This window comes from Giraffa tippelskirchi, chromosome 10 (genome assembly GCF_054371585.1).
Source record: "Giraffa tippelskirchi isolate mGirTip1 chromosome 10, T2T-mGirTip1v1.2.pri, whole genome shotgun sequence".
In the NCBI taxonomy this organism is placed as follows: Eukaryota; Metazoa; Chordata; class Mammalia; order Artiodactyla; family Giraffidae; genus Giraffa; species Giraffa tippelskirchi.
In genome coordinates, this window is record NC_137284.1 from 161,250,644 (window position 1) to 161,268,102 (window position 17,459).

At 57.3% G+C, this 17,459-nt stretch overlaps 1 protein-coding gene and 2 long non-coding RNA genes across 4 annotated transcripts in view; 1 reads left to right on the plus strand and 2 right to left on the minus strand.

Annotated features, from left to right (window-relative positions):
- PTPRN2 (protein tyrosine phosphatase receptor type N2) overlaps positions 1-17,459 on the minus strand; it is a 587,908-nt gene that overhangs the window by 460,546 nt on the left and 109,903 nt on the right. The window lies entirely within an intron of this gene.
- LOC145524060 (uncharacterized) lies at positions 1,380-5,286 on the minus strand. 2 transcript variants are annotated; one of them, XR_014067114.1, is made up of 3 exons: positions 2,723-5,286; positions 2,182-2,343; positions 1,380-1,880 (listed from the first exon to the last, which is right to left on the minus strand). It is a non-coding gene; the product is annotated as an uncharacterized LOC145524060 (long non-coding RNA). The 2 variants fall into 2 exon arrangements; XR_014067113.1 differs by having other exon boundaries at positions 2,244-2,343; positions 2,723-4,664.
- On the plus strand, positions 4,785-17,187 carry LOC145524058 (uncharacterized). The gene is made up of 4 exons (XR_014067111.1): positions 4,785-4,919; positions 5,065-5,874; positions 14,040-14,174; positions 14,674-17,187. It is a non-coding gene; the product is annotated as an uncharacterized LOC145524058 (long non-coding RNA).

Here is a 17,459-nt window from a genome sequence, read left to right on the forward strand (position 1 = left end):
CTCCCAAACCAAGCAGGTGAGGATCATGTCCATCGGTGAGCAATCGGCACTTAAACGCACACAAGCAAGTCCAAGTCCTCCTTCATGGCAGGAAGCACAGCCCAACGCCCAGTCCCCTGACACTCGACACAGACTGGATGTCCTAGGACTTAACCCACGTCTGACACTCACACTGGAGTTAGGGCAGACCCCCAGGTCACAGCTCTGTCCCATGAGGCTGCCCAGTGGGACAGTCCCAGCTGGGTTCAGATGCCAGCTTCAGACGCCAGCCCCAGTCCCAGCTACAAACCGGGGTCCTCATAACCCCCTCTGACCCCCACCCCCGCCACAGGGCTGGTAACTTGCCCACACGGCCCATGGACTCAGGAACACTCTGCCCAGGGACGTTAGTGGTTTATCATAAAGGACACAACTCGGAAACCAGCGAGGGAGGAGGACGCACGGGGGTGGGGGGCAGAGCTCCCAGCCCTCGGGGCGCCCAGCTCCCAGCTCTGCTTGTGCTCGCGGCCCAAGGCTCTCTGAGCCGCAGTCCTTTATGTGGTTTATGGAGGTTCCATCACAAAGGTGTGACTGTGATCAACTCATCGGCTGTTGGCCCTGGTCCAAGGCGCAGCCCCTCTCTCCCCTGGGGGTGCCGGCAGGGGTGGGGGGTGCTGAGTCCCAGCCCTCAATCCATGCCTGGTCTTTCTGGGGAGCAGCCCCACCCTGCCCCCATCCCGGGCCCCAGCCGCCGCATCAGCGCATAGGTGATCTTACTCGTCCCTTGGAGACTCCAAGGTTTCAGGAGCCGCGAGCTGGGGACCAGGACCATGACAGACACCCTGCGGCCCAGGGTCCATGCTGGGTCTCACCCTGTTCTTCATTCCAGTTCTGACAAACCACGATGCTGAGTGTCCGCACAGACGCGGACACAGATGCAGGACGGCAGTGCCAGCGGGGCTGTGGGCGTGGGGACTCCCCGTGGCCCGCTCGATGTCCCGTGGGCCTGACAGTGCTCTGAAAAGCAGCCTGCTAACTCAACCTAATGCTTGCTTTGGTAAAAGCAGACTACAGCTCACAAGATCCTGCCAAACTCAGGGTCACTCCAACCCCTGGCGCTGGGCTCGGCCGTGGTGGGTCCCCAGGGAGAGGTCCCCCAGGGGACACAGAATCTGAGGACAGGGTCTCAACGCAACATGAGAAGAAACGGCTGGGGGTGATGCTGCCTGCACGTGGGCCAGAAACCGCAGGAACACAAGGTGAATGCAGGCCATGCCGACGAGGACCCGCTGACACCCCCCGGCCTGGCCCACGTTCAGGTAGTGGCTCCTTACAAGTAAAACCCAACACAGCTACTTTTCGTGAAGTCGTTTCTAGAATCAGTGCACACACGAGGTAACTTGTGGATGACACGTGGCTGCGTTCATTGACCACGAGATGTGGAGCTTGAGCACTTGGCTACAGAACAGTTTCCTGGGGCTGAAGCTCCTCGGCGCAAGTCCATCAAGAGAGGGACTGGGGGGCGGGTCTCTGTCACTGAGCGGGGAGGGGGCCCACCGCCCCACCAGATACGGGAGCAAACGGGAGCAACCGCAGCGCTGCTTCTGAACCAGTGAACAAACCCTCTGCTCGGTGAGTAAGCTCAAAATAACAGGCCCTGTGACAGGGTACAGGAGAAAACACCCTGAAAATGAGGAGATGCTGTCTTCACAAACCCGACTCTGGTTCCGGCTGCAGAGCAGGGCCCTGGCCTCCCCGTGGGCCTGAAGGACGTGACGGTCTGTCCCTCCGTTAGAAGCCTTACAGCCCCCGAGACAGAGACCGCTGGGCGGAAACCCACCCTTCCCACTTTCTTCCCTGCCTCCTCAGCACGTCCTCTTCATTTTCACAAACGGGGGCCACTGGCAAGAAAACAGTACAAATCAGGGGTCTTCGGGCAAGGTTCACAGCTTTCACAGATACAGCCCAAACACAGGAGGCCCTGGGCCCGGCTGCGGTCAAAGCAGCCCAGCCTGGAGACCAGCCCGCTTCCCGGAGGTGTGGAGCCCAGCTTTCCCTTCCAGGGGCCGGGAAACGATGCTACGTATTTACACTCACGGTCCTTTCCGAAGACCAGATGGAGCCTAAGAGGGTCGTAACTCTCAAACCATTCAAGCCTCAGCCACTTCCATTCAGACCCATTGTCACCCACCTGTCACCCACCTGCCAGATGCACTGAAGTGTGTGCAAACACAGGTCCACCTGGACACCAGGGCATCACTCACCCCGAGTCTCTCCCCATTTCTCTGACGGGCCCCACAGCTCAGCTCAGCCTACTGAGTGCTCGCAGCTCTGGAGAAGCAGGAACGTGTCCTCTCTGAGAAGCTATTTGGAGGCAGGGAACAAGGAAAAGTCAAATCAAACTAATCTGCTTTATGGAAAATGGACTCGCCTTCAAAAAAAAGTGCAAAGTGGAACCAATAGCTGGATGGGCTAGAGGGTGAAAGCGGGGAGGAATTCCTCCCCGTGGAGTGGGATGGGGACCCCGGACTGCTGGGCCTTCCTCCTTGTCCCTGCAAAACAGGACTCAGATGAACTGAGACTCAGTGCTCGGAGCCGTGGCCCCGGCCGCCCGGTCTGAGGGAGGACTCTACAGAGCCGGAGTGTCCTCGGGGCCGTCCCGCCCTCTGCCGGGTGCAGCCGGCGGCCTCTGCAGCTGCGGACAAGCCCTGCTTCCCTCCACGGGAGGGCCTGCCCCACTCACCACTCCAAACCTGCTGTGTTCCAGACACCCTCACGGAGTGCGGCACCAGGGCCAATGGGGAACCTGTTTGTGCAGCGTCCGAACACAAGGAAGGGGAGACCGCAAAACACCGGAGGAAGGCAGCTGGGAAACCGTGGTGTCGCCTCACTGTCTACATCACACGCTGCCCCAGGCCTCCGTGCTCGCCGTGCAGACCACTGACCACAGGCACGAGGCGCGTGGGGGTGAAGTGTTCCAACAGCAGACCAGCTGCCACTCCTGCGTGAGAAGGCTCTGAGCGCAGCCGCGTTACTCTAAAGCTCAGATGCGACACCACCAGTTACAAGCTGAAACAAACACCTCTTATTCCCAAGGCCCCGACTCATAGCTGCTGCTCCTCGAAGAACAGAGGCACCACCCAGGCGTCAACATCTGCTCCTGAAAAGCTCCCTGGGCAGGGGTGCCGCTGCCACAGGAAAGCCAGTTCTGCCTCCGTGTTGGAGCTGTTGCGCTGATTTGCCTGTCGTAGCTTCCGTTACTATAATCACACAGAATGGCCTGCCTCAGAGAATCCTGCCCCTTGGCCTGACTGTTACACTAAAGCACCTCTGTTCAGAGCCCTGTCCACCTGCAGATGGCACGAAAGAAGAAACTAACACAGCCCCTGCCCGTGCCTTGCCATCTGAGCAGATGCTTGTAAGATTGATGGTGCTTTCTCTTTGTTTCCTCACCTCCCCCATCTCTGATCTATAACAGAACCTGGCATACAGTCCCCAGTAAGATGGTCATTTTGAGACATTAGTCTGCCGTCTTCTCAGTCTGCCAGCGTGTGTTTGTTGCCTAAACCCCTCATTTCTCGGGTTCACTGGCCGGCTGTGTGGGGGACAGACCAGCTGGGACTCGATGACACTGGTGCACCAGGGCCGGCGGTTTCTGAAGACCCCCCTATCCTGGCTGTCCTCAGCTCTCCTGGAAGCCAGGTCCTGCTCCCTGAGTCAAAGGCCCCCCTTCCGGGACGCTGGCTGTCAGGGCCTCATCAGGGGGTGACCCAGCTCTGGGAAGGGCCCCCACCCGAGCAGGACACCCCCTGCTCTTCCTGTAACAGAAATCACCAAACTAGGGGACAAATTGGCTCACCATATGACAAGAAACCCGTAACCCCCACAGGACATGGGCCTTCCAATATGCACGCTTGGTGCCGATGCTCCTGAGGCCCCCCATGAGGGCAGAGAGTCCCTGGGGTGCCAAGGGTGGATGACAGGGATGGGGTGGAAAGGTCGCCTCTCCATGGGGGTGGGCTGCCCCGGGCTGGGCCAGGAGCCCCAGTGGTCAGTGAGGGCGAGGAGCTGCAGCCCAGGCAAAGCCAGCCTCGTGAACAGGGACATCTTCAAACAGTACTGTTCCGCCACCCTGGATGCAGACAGACAGAAAACCCCACTTGGGCAGTTACGAGGGTTTTAGAAGATGGACATTCCCAGGGCCACGGGGGTGTGGGATGGCATCTCGGGGACAATGCCCCACCAGGGGGTTGGAGAGGGGCCAGGGAGGGGACACGCCCCGGGGAAGGGGGTTGGTGTGGAGGGCTTCTGACCAAGGGCAGCAGCCTGGCTGGTGTGCCCACGGCAGGCAGAACTGGAGGACAGACACTGGGGGCTATGTGGGGGCACCCTGAGGGCACCACCGAGGGCGCCGGGCCCGGGAGGCTGAGGCAAGAAGGAACCAAGGCTCGTCCTGGGAAGAGCAGATGAAAACTGGGGAAATGAGCAAGTCTGCCTGCACATCAGCCCAGTGGGTAGGGGCAGGCAGGAAGTGGCCCCACCCCCACCCCCGTGTGCTGCCCCCTGGACGCCACTCCTGATGTGAGGCGGGCCTTCCACTGCTGGGCCAGGGCACCCCCAGCTGGTCAGAGACCCAGGGCGCAGCCTAGGTGGGGCGGTGCTGCCCCAGTGCCCACCCAGCAGCCAGGTGCACGCGCCCTGCGGTCAAGCCGACTCAGGCACCGGACGCCACCACGTGGCGATGACGCGGAAACGGAGGGTTCCTGCAGGACGCGAAGCTGAGCCCTGAGCCCCGCCCCATCCCCGACCAACGCCGCCCAAACCGCCACCGCCTCCAGCAGGAACCGGCACGCTGGCCTCCACACCAGTCTCCCATCAAGTTCCCAGACCTCCTCTCCTGCCCAGGTCGCCCCCATGCAGCCCCTGCGTACAACTGGGAAGTAACTCCTTTGTTAGGGGAGGATGATCAGGGCGCAGAGGGCAGCCTGTCTACCTTTCTGACCGTCCTGCGTCCCATGATGTGGGGCATGCCCTCCAGAGGGGAGGGGTCACCAGACAGTGTCCACAGTACTGCCTCCCTCGCAGGGCCCCTGGACGCAGCAGGAGCCGTGGTCTGACTCTGATTTTGGCCGGAAAGCAGCCACGGGCAGGCGGACGCGGGGCCGGGAGGCGGCAGAGGCGGCACACGAGGCTGACCGCAGCCACGACCCGCCTCCCTCACCCGGTCTACTTTCAGCCCAAACACCCGACTTCGAAAACCCTGCAGACAATCGAGACACCTAACTGGTTATAAATTCAGAATGGCGCAAGCGCCCCAACTCCCACGCGGGAAACCGCGGGCAGCCCGGCTTCTCAGACACACCCACTGGGGCGCCCCGCGCTCAGCCCCGCGGGGACGGCGCGGCGGGAGACAGGGGTAACCGCGGGCTGAAGCGTTTCTCAGGCCAACAGGAGGGCCCCTGTCTGCGGCCTGCTGGGGTAAACCTCACTCTGCATTTCTTACTTTGGTGGATTGGCTACCGTAGAACTGAAACTCTTCAAATGTAATTTTCATCTGATCAAGTTCCTTGTATTTCAAAGCAATTTCTCATGGCTTACTGGGTGAGCCTTCCAAACGGTGTAATTACTCTAATGGTGTTCATTATAACCTAATTACCTAATACTGAAAAAGGTGGAATTATGAAGTGTAATTGCAACGCACAGCAATGAAGCTCCTCATGATGGAATATCATTTACTGGCTTCTCGGAAAAGGCATGAGGTGCTTCCACAGCCTGCCTTCTCCCCCTCTCACCACACGACTCCGTCAGACACCACTGTGGCCTGTACCCGGGGCCTGGGCGGTAAAGTGAGGGAGCCCTGGGGACACACGATTCAGAAGAAAGAGACAGCAGCAGGTGAGAGAAGGCCTGGAGGAATCTTCCAGGGTTCCAGAATCTTCCTGGTGCAGGGAGCAGGAGGGCCCCGCAGGCAGAGGTGCTGGTGTGCGGGGTGACGTGGTGGCCGCTCCCCTAGGACGGGCTGGGCTGGGCTGGGAGCACGGCTGCTTAGGACCCATGAGCCCCCTGTGCCCCCGCCCAGGCACCGCTGAGTACCCGCTGCGGGGCCCCCAAAGCAAGGGGAGGAGGTAAGACACAGGGTGAGCTGAGCGGACCGAGAAACTTCCCTTCTGGCGGGAGAAAAATAAACCTCAGGGGGTCTAATTCTCTGGGCGGGGCAGCAAAGGCTGTAGGCGCAGGGGGAGCTTCGGCAGCAAGCGCAGCCCCCGGGCAGGTGCACAGAGCTGAGGACGCAGCCGGGACCCCGGGGTAAGCCAGACACCCCTGATGGCACATCAGACGCCTGCCTGCAGCCCCCTGCCACCTCCCCCGGCCACCAGGGCTCCCACACTGCGGGCAGATTCTTTACCACTGAGCCCCCAGGAAGGCCGCTAGCGTGGAATTAATTCCACCCACCTGTGGGATGCTGGCTTGGTCAGGTGGTGCTAGTAGGAAAGAATCCACCTGCCAATGCAGGACACATAAGAGACTCGGGTTCAATCCCGGGGTCGGGAAGATCCCCTGGAGGAGAGCATGGAAACCCACTCCAGTATTCTTGCCTGGAGAATCCCACGGACAGAGGAGCCTGGAGGGCTGCAGTCCATGGAGTTGGACACAACTGAAGCGACTGGGCACGGGCGCCCGGCTTGGGTAAGACGGTTGCAATACCAGGAAGTGGCCACAAGATGGCACCAGAAGAGGCCTTACCCCGAATCCCAGGCACAGCCGCCTACCTGATACAGGAGGCGCTGGGGGGCCTCACGGGCCCCGGGGACCTGGCCATCAGTGCCCTCCCTCCAGAGGCAAGAGCTGGTTCCCCGGGGCGGCAGGGAGGGGGAGTCAGCTCTTCCCTCCCGGCTTTTACAGGGGTGAAGGCAGGGCCCGCGGACCACCCAGAGCCTCTGGAGAAGGGCCCAGGAGAGGGCAGTTTCCAGCTACCAGGGCGGGCCCAGCAAGTCCAGGGTGAGCAAGGGGGTGGGCCACTCCCTCCCAAGCGTGCTTCACACTCAGGCTGGCCCCAGCCTCCTTGCACCGTGACCAAGCTGCCCAAGTTCTCAGGGAGAAGAGGAGGCTGCATTCAGACCCCGGACTGCTCTGGAGACAGCCTGGGACACTGCTCCAAGGACGGCCTCGGGACGCTGCTCTGGGGACATTCTCTGGAGACAGCCTGGGGACGCCGCTCAGGGCCACAGGTCATAGAACCGAGGGCCCCTCTTCCAGTGGAGACACTGTTCCCCACTAAGACCATTTCTCTCACTTTCAGTATCAAATAACTTTTGAGCATTTTTACTTAAAAAAAGAAGAAGCTATTTGAAACACAGACTAAAAGTATCACCTGAGGTAATGGTGCATGCATGTGTGCTAAGCTGCTTCAGTCGTGTCCGATTCTTTGGGACCCTGTGGACTGTGACCTGCCAGGCCCCTCTGTCCATGGGACCCTCCAGGCAAGAGTACTGGGGTGGGCTGCCATGCCCTCCTCCAGGGGATCTTCCCGACCCAGGGATTGAACTGCTTTCTCCTGCGGCTCCTACGTTGCAGGCAGATTCTTTACCGCTGAGCCACCAGGGAAACCCCGAGGGTAATGGTACTATGTATACTTTTACTTTCAAATATGTAGAATTGCCTAAAACCGAAAGTCCCCCGGAAATGGGCCCAGAAAGGGGGTGCCGCCCCCGCCCTCACGCTCCAGCTGCAGACCAGGAAGGCGTGCCCAGGCCCTAAGGCTGGGGGGACCACGGTAATCTCCGACCCAGAAGAGCCTCCTGCTATAGGCGCCCCCTGCCCACACGCGTGAGCTCGGACTTCTGCTCGTCCCCCTGCCCTGCATCATTCTCAAACCCAGCAAGATTCCAGGGGACCTGCAGCCTGCATCCTGGGCCAGGGGCATGGGCCCCCCGTGGAGGTGGGCGGCATACCCCACCCTGACCGATCCTGCAGATGGGGGCCTGGACGCCCCCGCGGACCTGCCCGTGGGGCACTGGCTGGGGCAGCAGCGGGGGACGCGAGGGCCGGTGCCCGGGTGTCTCGTGTCCCAGGACCCCACCCACCCTCCCAGGGAAACAGTTCCCAGTGTCCCCGCCTTGGGGGGGCCGGGACGACTCCACCCGAGCCCCTCACGTCCTGGCGATCTGCTGGGCCTCCCAGGAGGAGGAAGAGACGGTCGGAAATCCCGACGCTGGTCCCAGGCTCCCCGGAGGGCACAGTCCTGCCACTGACGGACCAGTCGCATCCCTGTGAGCCTCTGCTTGGGCTGCTCCAAGGTCTTGTGAGGCATTTGCAGCCAAAACGAAACAAGCACAGGGTAAAAGCATAACCAGAGTAAACGCAGCTCCTCGAATATACAGACGCACGCAGGGCGGGCGGAGCGCAGCGCCCTCAGAGACTCACGGCAGCCTGTGCCACCCGGAAGCCCGGAGCGGCGGGTGCCCGAGAGCGTATTTTATCAGATATACAGTCCCTCAAAAACCTGACAGAGAAACCTCTTTATATCACCACAACAAAATAACAGCCACAGAAATCAATGGGACTGCTCTGCAGTCACTCAAGTCCGCGTCTCTGGTGCCCAAGCCATCCTGACATCACAATGCAGCACAGTCCGCTGCACACCCGACAGGAACAGCTGAACTGCATTAACCTCTGGCCTCTGGCTTCAATTAAGATCAGAGTGAGGAATGGTCAGGTATAACCTCAGATACGCAGATGACACCACCCTTATGGCAGAAAGCGAAGAAGAACTAAAGAGCCTCTTGATGAAAGTGAAAGAGGAGAGTGAAAAAGTTGGCTTAAAGCTCAACATTCAGAAAACTAAGATCATGGCATCTGGTCCCATCACTTCATGGCAAATAGATGGGGAAACAATGGAAACAGTAAGAGACTTTATTTTTTGGGGGGCTCCAAAATCACTGCTGATGGTGACTGCAGCCATGAAATTAAAAGACGCTTACTCCTTGGAAGGAAAGTTATAACCAACCTAGATAGCATATTAAAAAGTAGAGACAGTACTTTGCCAACAAAGGTCCGTCTAGTCAAGGCTATGGTTTTTCCAGTGGTCATGTATGGATGTGAGAGTTGGACGGTGAAGAAAGCTGAGCGCCGAAGAATTGATGCTTTTGAACTGTGGTGTTGGAGAAGACTCTTGAGAGTCCCTTGGACTGCAAGGAAATCCAACCAGTCCATCCTAAAGGAGATCAGTCCTGGGTGTTCATTGGAAGGACTGATGTTGAAGCTGAAACTCCAGTACTTTGGCCACCTCATGCGAAGAGCTGACTCATTGGAAAAGATCCTGATGCTGGGAAGGATTGGGGGCAGCAGGAGAAGGGGACGACAGAGGATGAGATGGCTGGAGGGCATCACTGACTCGATGGACATGGGTTTGGGTGGACTCCGGGAGTTGGTGATGGACAGCGAGGCCTGGTGTGCTGCGATTCATGGGGTCGCAAAGAGTCGGACACGACTGAACGACTGAATGGAACTGAAGTGAGGACTGGTCGGGAGTCGCGGTCCCCGTGAGCCCCCGGCTGGCGCTGCGGGCAGCACCGAGACCCCCCAGGGAGCAGCAGAGTCAGCGGCCACCCGCCCAGCCAGGAGTGCAGGTGGGACGCCTGTGTCCCTAACCCCGCGGCACCGACCAGAAGTTCGGAGCTTCTCACCACCGGGTCCGGCACACAGGCAGGGCCTGAGCCACGCCGGCCGGGGCAGGTCTCCAGGCACTCTGGCTCTGGTGAAGCTCCTAAAACAGCAGCCAACGGCCCCATCCCTTACCTTCCCTACCCAGATCCCCTGAAAAATACCAAGGATCTAGGATCTTCTCCCTTCGTGGGGAAGAGCTGAGCAAGCAGGAAGCCTGGGTTTCCTCCAAACGGGCCTGTGTGCCACTCCAACCTCCGCTGACCTGCAGGCCCGTCGCCGTGATGGCGCTCTCTGCATCGCTGGGAGACGGGGAAGGAAATGGGAAGGCAGGAAGCCGTCCCTGGGGGCGGGGGTGCGGCTTGTGCCATGATCCTCAGGGGCCCAAGGGTTCCTGAGACGCCCGAGGCGCTGACGGTTGTTCAGAAACACGGACCAAGGATGGGCAGGGGCAGGCCCCTTCCCTGCGCGCTGGCGGGAGGCCTGGGACCTGGGGCCTGGTTCCTCCTCCGTGGTTCCCGCTGTGCTGCTCAGCGCTGTTCCAGAGGGACAAGCCCCTCAGAGCCCCCGCGGAGCAGCAGACATGCCAGGAGCGCCTTCCCTGCCCTGCACCTGCGACAGAGGCAGTGGGACCGCACAGCCCAGGAGGGAAGGCAATGGCGGGAGGGCCCGCGCCCTGGGCGTGAAGCAGGGGGCCCCTGGGGCCTGGGTCACTCCGCTGGAGGGTCGTGAGTAGGGGAAGAAGGGCTGGCTTCATAGCCAACCGTGGGGCTTCCCTGGAGCCTCAGTGGTAAAGGATCCCTGCCAGTGCAGGGGATGCAGGCCTGACCCCTGGTCCGGAAAGACCCCACGTGCTGTGGACCAACGAAGCCCGCGCGCTATGGCTGAAGCGTGCGTGCCCAGAGCCAGCTCGGCAACGAGAGGCCCCGCACCCCACCTGAGAGGAGCCCCCGGTCACCGCAAGCAGAGAAAGCCCACGTGTGGCCATGAAGACTCAGCTCAGCCGTGGAAAACAAACAAGAACAGCCAGCAGGAGACTCTCGTGTAAAAAGCACAGTTAGTAAAACACCTTGATGTATCCGAGGATGAGAGAACTGGGGACACATGGACACCCACGGCTGACTCAGGTCAATGTCTGGCAAAAACCACCACAATACTGTAAAGTAACTGGCCTCCAACTAAAATCAGTAAGTTAATTTAAAAAAGAAAAAAGAAGAGCTGAAGACCAGGTCTGAGGGGCTCCGGGGTCGGACGAGGGGAGGTTGGGGGCGGCCCTGGTGGCCCGGACACAGCAGGAGCGCGGGGTGGGCACGGGAGGCTGAGCACGGGGTGGGAGAGCCGTCTCGTGCGCTGCCCGCCTTGGCTCCCGCCTTCAGGGGAGTCGAGACGCCTGGCCGGTGTCCAGCAGGGCCTGGGACAGAGGCGCTGGGAAGGTGGCACCGTCAGCCTCAGTCCACACGCGGCCGGAGAACCGAGCGCGTTCAGGAACCCGCGTCCCGCGGCGGAGCGGTCATGATGACTGAGCCCACCTCGGGGCCGTGACCGCAGGCTCAGGGCCTGGCACCCCGGTTTTCCGTGCAGGGCGGCTCGAAGCTCAGTGCACGGCTGTTCAGGTGGGAGGGTGAGTCCCACAGTCAGAAGGTCTCCTGGGCGCTCGGGAACAGGCGGCAGTGCCGTGGGTCTGTGCTGACACACTGCTGTCCTCCACGCAGGCGCGCGCATCAGTGAGAACCCGGGGTCCCAGCGGGCACACACATGGCGCCACAGCACCGCTCATCCTGACCTGCATGCAGGGCTCAGCCCACGGCTGCCGGATGGACGTGAACCTGCCCCCACTGCAGGGGATCCGTCTGAGCCCCTCCTGAGGCCGACGCCTTGGGCAGCCCCCGCGGCTCCCCCGGGGAAGGGGGGTCTTGGTGGAGGATCTGCTGTCACCCCACAGCCCCACGTGACCATCCACGCGTGGGTTCAGGGTGACCTTCACACTGCTGTGCAGCCTCACCACCATCATCTCCAGAACTTCATCTTCGAAAACTGAAATTATCCCCATTAAACACTAACTGCCCACTCCGGCCCAGACCCCGGCCCCCACTGCTCTGCTTTCCACGTCTGAGTGGGACTCCTGCAGGGACTCTCCGCATCTGTCCTTTGGACTGGTTTAGCTCACTGAGCACACTGCCTTCAAGGTTCACCCGTGTTGCATCACATCATGGAGTATCCTTCCTTTTTAAGGTTGAATAACAGACGACTGTATCTGTGCCCCCACAGTTGGCTATCATAGGTCAGAGCTGCATGAACAAAGGGATGCAGAGATCTTCTGGGTCACAGGGCAGCTCTACGTTAATAATTTGAGGAAACTCAAGACTGTGTTCCACGACGGCAGCACAGTTTACATTCCCACCACGCGTGCACCAGGGCCCGTTTCCTCACGGCCTACTTGCTGTTTCCTGTTTCTATAGCAACTATCAGCCTTGCGCCTTTTCATTCTCTCACCTCTTTGGGTCTCTGGATGACAGCACCCAGTGGGGCCGTGCACTTTTACCCATTCTGTCCACCTCTGTCTTTCGGAACATTTAGTGCATTTACAGTTAAAGGACAGGCTTCTACCCTTTCGCTCTTTGCTCTCTATGCGCCCACAGCTTCTGTCCCTCATTGCCTGCATCCCTGTCTTCTCTGTTTAACTGATTGTTTGCAGTGAAATGTTTCAGCGCCTTTCTAATTTCCTTTGGTGTGCATTCTATAGCGATTATGTTGTGTTTACTATGTGGATTATATTTAGCATCCTACAGTTTTAACACTGTAATTTGAATGTATAGCAACCTAACTTCAACAACATACAAAAACTCTGCTCCTTTACAGCTCCATCTCCACATTTTTCATTTGTTGTTACAAAATTACATCTTTATACACTGTGTGCCCCCAAACACAAACTAATAATTATTTTAAATTCATCAGTCCACTAAATTATGTAGCAAATGAGGTTCAGATTTACAAACCAAAGTTACAGCAACATTGGCTTTGGCACTACCTTTTTTTCCTTTAAATGCACTAGTCTCTTAAATCATGGACAAAATGAAGTGTGCAGCTACACAGGTTACAGAAACCTGCTTCTGTAACAGCCCGCGTCTTTACCTCGAGTGAGACCTTCATCCCGCACACGGCTTAGAGGTGCCCCTTGGCTCCCCTGCAGGGCTCTCTTGAGCATTTCTTGAAGGGCAGGTCTAGTGGTCATGAGATCCCTCAGCCTTTGTTTACCTGGGAATGTTTTGATTTATCCTTCACTTTTTAAGGACACTTTTGCGGATACAGGTTTCTTGGTTAACAGTTTTTCTTTGAGCACTTCTAATATGTCAGCCTCCTGCTTTCAGACCTCCAGAATTTCTGATGAGAAATCTGCTGATGATCTTATTTAGACCATTGTATGTGATGATTCACATCTCGCTGCTTTTAAGGTTTAATCTTTGGCTTCTGAAAGCCTGATTATAGTGAGTCTGGATGTGGGTCTGTTCGAGTTGATCTTATTGGAGTCCACTGAACTCCCTGGACTCATGTCTTTCCACAAACTGGGGACGTTTTCAGCCACTGTTTCTTCAAATATCCTCCCCACCCCCCCTTCTCCTGGGAACCCCACAAAGTGCCTCTTCATGTAACAACCGACAGGGTCCCCCGGGACGCAGGCTCTGCTCACTTTTCTTCAACTTTTCTTTTTGTTCCTCAGACTCAGTCTCCACTGCTGCCCTTTCTCCAAATCCACTGATGCTTTTTTCTGACCACTCAAATTTTCATTTGGATCCTTCCACTTAATTTTTCATTTGAGTTACTGTACTTTTCAGCTCCGGAATTTTTTTTAAATTGAGGTAGCAGCGGTTCATAACATTATACAGGGTCCATGTGTGCACCGTGGCGTTCCTACTTCTGCGTGCTCACCACCACACCTGTGTCCCCGTACAGCTCCCTCCCCTTACCCATTTTCCCATCCCATCCCCACCCCTTCGCCTCTGGTAACCTCTACTCTGTCCTTCAGATCTACACGTTCATTCCTGTGATCTGGTGTGTTCATTCATTCATGTTTTTACATCCGCATATGACTGAAAGCATGTGATATTAGTCTTTTTCCTCCTGACACTTCACTTAGCATAACATCCTTAAGGTTGTTGCAAATAGCAATATTCATATTTTTCCTAGAATTTCTTTTTGATTTCTTTTTAGGTTTCTACCTCTTTATCAATAGTTCCATTTTGTTCACATATTGTTTTCTTGACTTTCCCCACATCATTCCTTAGTTCCATAAGCATCTCTATGACAGCCGTTGTACAGCCTTTGCTATTAGGCTCATTTTCAGGACAGATTCTGCGGGTTTTTCCCTCAACTAGGCCATATTTCCTGTTTCTTTGTAGGCCCTGTGATTTGCTGTTGTTGCTGTTGTTGCTGCTGTTGTTGTTGCTGTTGCTGATGCTGTTGTTGCTGTTGTTGTTGCTGCTGTTGCTGTTGCTGTTGCTGCTGTTGTTGTTGTGTTGAGCTCTAGTAACGTGGTAAGTCTGGAAGTCAGACTCTCACCCTTCCCAGGCTTGCCGTTTCTGTGACTGTCAGGCTGGCTCTGCGCTGAGGGTCAGTCTGAAGTGTGACCTTAATGTCTTTGGGAGTCTTTTCTGGAGCTTTTCTTTGGGTATATATAGTCACTTTCTAATTTTCCCGTATACGTGGTTGTTTTTAATGTCCTAGTCTTTAACGTCTAGCTCCCAAAAGGGGGAAATGAAAAACGAAGGGGTGAATAAAAGGACGCTGGCCCTTTAAACGCCCTGGAAGTCACCTCAGCCAGAGGGCGAGGGCCATGTGACAACAGGGAGGTGTAACCATGCGGGCCTGGGCTCTGACTGCATCTGTGTGGTCAGAGCAGACCACAGGGTCCCTGCACTTGGAGGACGCGTCCCAGTTTCCCTGCCACAGTCCGTGCAGGTGGCTCGGGGAGCACGCACAGGGGCCGCCATGCGGCTGGGGGAGCAGGTAACTGCTACTGTGTCATTCACCCAGGGCTTCTCCTGGACATCGCCAGCCTTCCCGAGACGGCCGAGTCCCCAAACAGTGCCATCCGGGAGGTTCTGCCGGCTCAGCTGTGGTCCAGGTGGGAGACAGACTCCGCTGCTTCCTGCTTCACCACTTCCTCAGAATCCTCCTGCTTTGTTTTTCTTTCTCAGTGAAACGCATCCCTCAGTTGAACTTGCAGCTCTCCGTGGATTCCGGACCTGAGTTACTGCCCTAGACAGTCATGTGATTAAGTAGCCTCTAGCTGGGTCTTCTGTGGAGAGGTATCTCATTAGCCAGTCAGTCCTGTAGTCAGTCCTCCCCAGTCAGTCCTGCAATGACTCTAATCTCTACTGTGACTGAACCACGGCTCCCCTCAGCCGTGGCCTCCATCCCACTGGCCCTCCCGGGAGGTTATGTGATGGTGTCTGTTCATTTCCGTCCACCTCAGCCCTCCAAATGCCTCACACATGCAGGGCTGGCATGAGGTGCTATCCAACACAGAAAGACAACTCCAGGGAACTTGGATCTCTGCTGCAAGCACCACCTTCACCCCGGGCCCCTGGACATGCGCAGCTGGAAGTGCTCTATCGTGGAATTATGGTGGGCCACCGGCCTCTCCTCTTGATGGCGGCACATCCAGGGCTGATTTCAGTGTTTGCAGCAATTGAGCAGAAGAGAGAGTTGGGAACCTGCACCAAAGAGGAAGCAGCCACAGGGACGGAGTGCTTCCCAAGGCCCGGCCCTGCCGGGGTCATCCTTGGCCCTCTCCCCGGTGCCCACAGTGGGGGCATCAGTCCTCCACGCGACAGACCTGAGCGTGAGTGAGGACGCAGGTCACAGCCACCCGTCCTGGTGTCTCTTGAGATAAGAGCCAGCCTTCCCGACCCCGTCTTCCCAGGACCACACAACCTCATGCCACGGAGACTCCAGGGCCAGTCAGCTGCCTCATCTGCTGCTTGCCCTTCCTCCCAAAGCATGTGACACTATCTGCACGTGTTTAAAAATACTCTGAGGTTGGACTGAAAACCAGCTCCCATCAAACCAGAATGGATATGGCAACCTTGTCAAGACATTATTTTTACTCCCAAGAAAAGTTCACAGGCTCTCCCTATTCCTGTCACTCAAGAGAGGCTGAATTGACTTTCAGGAGAAAAAAAGAGGCTACTTTTGGGCAAAGACCAAATGAGCATTTTTTTCCATCTGGCGCACAAATGGGAAGTTGAGATTTTTGGTTTCAGGGGCAGGAAGGCTGAGAGCTGAGTGAGAGAAAAAGATGCGCGTCCAGAGTCAGAGACCTGAAAGCCGCTAGGGCGGCTTATGTGCCCTGGAGAAGCCAGATGACACCCCAGAACAGGACGGACCTGAGTCCCAGCTAAGGAGCCAGGGGAGCGGCTGTAGCCAAGTCCACAGACCAGGCAGCTCAGAGGAGCAGAATCGCACATCCTCACTCCTGGAGGCCGGCCCTTGGGGGCCTCTCCCCTCGGCTGTCTCCTCCCCGTGCCCTCAGCGGCCAGCCCTCCTCCCACACCCTGTCACACAGCAATAGGGCCACTCCAATGACTCAGCCCAACTCGTCACACTTGCCACAACCCTCCTTCCAAGTACCAGTCGCGTCTGCAGGGCCCGGGCTCAGGGCATCAACAGGGAACTCGGACAGGATGAGCGGCAGGTGCGTCTTCAGTGTCTCCTGACCCCACGCTTCCCTCCAAGCTTGGGGGACCCTGGACACCTCCCGCCCTCTGTCCCCACACACCCCACCTCACAGGATGGACGTCCTGCCTCTTCCTGGTAAGACAGCTCAGGAATTTGGGTAAGATGCCCAGCAAGGCATCATGGTGCGTTTCTTGATGTGCCCACAGGAGGCAAAGCACGTTCGTTCAGCCACATGACGGGACAGACCTGCCCCAGCAAAGGCTCAAATGGCAGAACTGTGGCTCACGGGGCTCCATTAACAGAAATCCAGTGAAGGGCCTCTTAGCTAAAGAAGCCAATGACACAAAAGCAGGGATTTCCTTTCTTGCATAATTTTTTAAAAAATAATCACGGGGTGTGACCTAGAGCAGTCCTCCTCCATCCTGACTGGATGTGGGGATCCAACAAGAAGGTTCGTAGGGATGTGCCGGCCAATTAGACCAGGCCCCGGGCGCCGAACCCAGGCTGCCAGGTGGTTCCCCAGGGCAGAAGGTTTGAGAACCAGGGGCTAATAGTAAAAACTGCACGTGAGGCCCTGACTCCAGAAGGGGGTTCCATGTGGCACCAAGAGCCCACTGGGGTGGGGGCACCACGGCAGGCTGGGAGTCAGACTGGCCGCCACTGCTCAGAGGAGACCCACCCACCAGTCCTGAGATCCGACTCCACTGGATTTCCCAGAGTTCTGAAGCCAGTTACAGGATAACACACTTTGGAAAAATCAACAGCTGTGGAAAGGGAGGAAATGGAGATTTGCTTTACCTCTTAGGTTAATGTAAAAGTTCACCCAATCAAGGTAATAAAATTTTCAGTGGTCAGTGATCAGTGAAAGTCGCTCAGTCGTGTCCGACTCTTTGCAACTCCATGGACTATACAGTCCATGGAATTCTCCAGGCCAGAATACTGGAGTGGGTAGCCTTTCCCTTCTCCAGGGGATCTTCCCAATCTAGGGATCGAACCCAGGTCTCCCGCATTGCGGGCATATTCTTTACCAGCTGAGCCACAAGGGAAGTGCAAGAATAATGGAGTGGGTAGCCCATCCCTTTTCCGGTGGCCCTTCCTGACACAGGAATCGAACCAGGGTCTCCTGCATTGCAGGCATA